The sequence below is a fragment of the Papaver somniferum genome, chromosome 4, assembly GCF_003573695.1.
Source record: "Papaver somniferum cultivar HN1 chromosome 4, ASM357369v1, whole genome shotgun sequence".
Taxonomy (NCBI): domain Eukaryota; kingdom Viridiplantae; phylum Streptophyta; class Magnoliopsida; order Ranunculales; family Papaveraceae; genus Papaver; species Papaver somniferum.
The window spans coordinates 5,630,794-5,635,540 of record NC_039361.1 but is presented as its reverse complement, the minus strand read 5'-3'; positions in this window follow the sequence as shown (position 1 = coordinate 5,635,540).

The following is a 4,747-nucleotide window of genomic DNA, read 5'->3' as shown; positions in this document are numbered from 1 at the left end:
GCTTTTAAGATATCTGCCGTATATTTCGTATCTTATGTTTCAGGGATTTGAGAGAGTAACCATAGGGTTTAACATTCAGGTACATTGCAGACAAAAAAGATTGGTATGACTGCCAGAATTAATTGTAAGTCAATAACATATGGGTACATTGCTGGGAAAGCAGACTAGCTATCAACTAACATATGGGTACATTGCTGGAAATGTGAAAGTGTTCAAGTAGATATTGTTAAAGTTCATGAACAAATACAAGGTCTGCACTTTAAACTTTTTACATACATCCAGCATTATGAAGTCAAAAACACAAATACATACCCAGCCCAAAGTTGATTCAGAAACCATGAGTGGAGCATAATATCTTGGTGAACGACAGTTCCGCTTCAAAAGGACAATATTTGAGAATAGATCCACAGAGATGCATCTATACTTCCCAACTGAGTTACCAATATCTGAAATGGTCTTCAATTGCCATCGCCGCTCTGAAAAGCAATCGATTGCTAGGGGCACTATTAGAAAATGGGGCGAGTATTTTTCTCTTATGGGGTTATTTTGTCCTATGGAACTTTCATGTAAGTGTGTCAAAGTTGTTATCAAACCATTATGGTGGATTCTGTAAAAGACGACAACGTTATAAAACTTGGATGACAATGCAAGGAAATATCATCTTTTACTAGATTTCATTAATCTTTGAGTACCTTGCTTATTTCCTAGCTTGCAACCACAGATTTGATTCCCCGTTTTTTCAACCCAACACATATCCTCATAACATATCAACTCATTGATTGGTGCCATTATGAACATATTATAACAGAGTAAGATAGTAATAAAATTTATGTGTTGTCTTTATTTTTTAGTCATTTCATTTCAGCATCATAAGTTTATTTTACGATATTTGCACGAACATCCTACAACAAAAGAATTGAGTTGTCTATTATTGACCTAAGATGTATGTATTCCTCTGGACAATCACTAATGCATCAAAAACATGTACATCGTTTAAGAAAATGGAAAAACGCCTATCTTAATTAAGAATAGAAAATAAGGTATTTCACTAGGATAAGAATGAAATCTGGGAATAAAAACGCCAAAAGGTGACTGGGTAACTAAATTTCTTACTTATCTTTTAAAGTATTTGGATACATTAACTAAAGTATTTGGATACATTAATTACTTTTAAAGTATTTGGATACATTAACTAAGAATGTAGTTTGTTTTAATGTATTACACGTGACCAAGTTTTTTATTTTCTCTTTCGATTAGAATACAGTCTGTTTTAATGTATGTAAAATGAAGGCTATCACGGGAGATTGAGACGGGGTATTGATTATAAAAATAAAAAAAAAAATACATGCAGGGAGAAATTGGGGTGGGGAGTTAAGTTGCCAGTAGTCTTGTGGTGTTGCTATGAAAGACACGTCTCTAGTCATAACTCGCTCACAAGACTCAAGTCAAGGTTATTTTTCATTTATTATATATATATGAATGAACAATAATAATTTAAAGATCTTCAGTTAAGCTTGGTGCATGTTGTTGGTGGTTTTCACGCGCATTTGATATAGTTTTGCGCTGGCTTCTTTTAAGCCACTTAGGGAGTGCAGTGCCATTATGCTATGCCTAATAAACGGCCGTGAAATTTACACGGACGTTTTAACCGCCACAATGATACAAGTGTGTTTGAAAATCCCCGCATAGGACATTTTTATTCAACATCAAGGATAAATTTGGAGTTGCACCTCCTTGGTCTTTTGGAGTTTAAAAAAACACAAAATTGGTTAAAAATACCAAAATCAACAATTCCTGGATGAAAAGGACATTTAGATTTTGATACTGTTTAAATGGACAAAAATGTAAAAATAGCCAGGATGTAAACAGTTTCATCTTACCCATTTTCAAATACTTTTTCTTATTTTTAATTTACATCAGGATGCATCCAGTTTCATCCTTTCTATTTTCTAAGTTTAAGTCAGGATGAATCCAGTTTCATCCTTGCTATTTTTTTGGTGTCCATTTCACCCATAATAATTTTTACTCGTCCATTTGAACCATGTTTTAAAAATATTTGGACAAATGACCCATTTTCCGTTAGAAAAACGACCTAGGCAATGGTGGAGCCAGAAAAAACTGGAAATTTAGCTTAGGACGGGCTTTTGGGCTTGATTATTTGTAGGCACCCTGGCTTAAGCCTATCTCAACCTAAAATACAGTAGAACTTTGATAAGTTAATTACTTCGCTAAATTAATAAAATTTTCCGGTCCCAACTAAGCTTGTACATGCTAAATTGTAACTCGATAAATTAATAACTTCGCTAAATAATTATTTTCTCTGGTCTCAAGACTAAATTTATCGAAGTTTTACGGTAGTGAAAGAAAAGGTTATTGAGCTAGGTCAAATCTGGTTGTAGTGCTGCCCCTTAGGGTGGATGAAAGAAAAATTTATAAAAATGTGGGAAGTTATATATAAGGTTAGGATAAACAAATAAACAAATATTTTGATGGATTAAAATAAACGAATATTATAAAGGGAGTTATGTATAAGGTTTTGTTGACTATCTTTGTGCATATGTTTCATCATATTCGTATAAGGTTTTCAAATAGATTCAAAGTCATTAAGCTAATTCAACCACACATCGGGATTGGTTTCGGTAATTAACTTTATTAGCATTAATTAAATTGAGGATATATTACCGATTACTAAAAATAACTGGATAAGGGGCTTTTGGAGTTTAGTATTTCATGATTTATTTTGTCCACCCCAAACGGTTCCCCACTTCAGTCCCAAAACTTGATACTACAGGCATGGTCTATTCTCAAGTGAACCTTGTCGATTTAAGGATAAAAACATATAAAAAATCTGTCTGAAATAGTGTAATTTCTGGCATGGTACCAATTATGCCGATGTTGGTGTTGTAGATCGTTTTTCACCTCGGCTGTTTTGACATAAAATCTTCTTTCAAACTCAGAATGCTCTCATATTTTTTGTGATCACTTTGAATTATTGTTCGCTTGATGATGCTGGTAACAACTCTTTGGTTTGAATGAGTTGAAATTGGAATTTGGTCTCCTCCATTAGGGGACTTCACTTTCTTAACATTTATAGTCATTCCCACTTCTTTTGGGTTGGTTTTCCTAACAAATGCTGCAAAGTAGTAAACAAACGTAATAAAAAAGTGATATGCATCAAGTACTGGAATGGTCTTCAAACATGTTGGCGTGCCGATATATATACATGCAAAATTCTGGGAACTACAACCTGAATCGTATTTAGACTAAACAATGTCGACAGAAGAAACCGACCTCGTAGTCATCATGAACACAATGCCGAGAGTGGGTTGAAACTAAAACCTTTCAGTTACAATATATGATTCTAACATAAACGAAGTCTTTAAACAACAACAACAGTTCGATTTAACCCAACTTTACAAAATTGTTGTGGTTTTGATTTTCAGCTTCAACTTGAGGATTAGGTCTCTTATGGGAAGAAATATTATAGAGCAGATTAATCTCATTGAAAAAAGGATTGGGGTATATAAATATGGATTTTAGGTCTTAGTTTTATGTTTTAATGTAAATGATAGTTTAGTACTTTCACATCTAAAAAACACCCTTAGCAGGATTTTAAGGATGGAAATATTATTTCATGTCCCCAATTGTGCGTTCTAATTTTATTGTCTACGCAACAAAATTTGCCTGCCATACAAAATGATTTTTCATTGTACTTTAATCTTTTAGTTAAGGATAAACATCACTATGTAACCACCTAATTTATGCACTGCATTTCTTTTCTTATTTGGCCGACCGACCGGAGGGTTTGAAGGAAGAGAATCCCTTCTAGGACAATTTTTGTGAAATGAAGCCTCACGCAAATGTGCAATTTGATAAAAAGATTGGAAAATTTTCACTTGAGACAATTGTTTCTCCCTTTTAGTCCAATTATTATAACTCTTTATGTATCATATTTTTTCAGGGGTATAATCGACAAGCAAACTAAAATATAAATATCTAAAAATTCGTGTCTTGGAAGTTTACAAATTTTATCTCATTGGAAAGTTTTTAAAGAAATCTACACAATGAGTACAAACAATAATATAAAATATAAAATTTTTACGAAAATTTCGTAGGTATTTATCCCTTTTTAGGCACAATTTTGAAAAATTGAATGCATAGCCATGCATGGAACAAACCACCATAAAAGATGCATAACACATTATGCAACCATATTACGGTTTATGCATCAACTAATTTTCCGTTGCAACTAATAAAACGATGTAACAATACGTTCATTTTTTTCAATTTTGCGTATTTGTCTTCTGTTCGGTCGGCCCTTCCCACCGTGACAGCGGTGCTCAGTATTATTTATTTTTTTGATGGCTAATTGATGAAATGTTTTGTCACATAGAATAACTTAAGATTACATTAATTTAGAAAATAAATAACATCAATCAACCAACCAACAAGTACTTTTTCACTTTACATAAAAGTATAAAACTTCCTGTCATAGTATCATTTCATCTACCAACGGGAACAATAAGGCTAAGATGAAGAAAATTGGGAGAATTTAACAAAGAAATTAAGAGCATTAAACAACTCTAAGAGAAAGATCCCACGCGATCCATTTCTAAGCGAATTAAAATAACTTTCTTTAATTATTTATCGTGGGTATCAAAAAAAAAAAGAAAAAAAAGATTTATTTATCATGCTTTTGGTAGTTGATTTTATTTTGTGTGGTTGTGATCAAATGGTGATTGTCTAG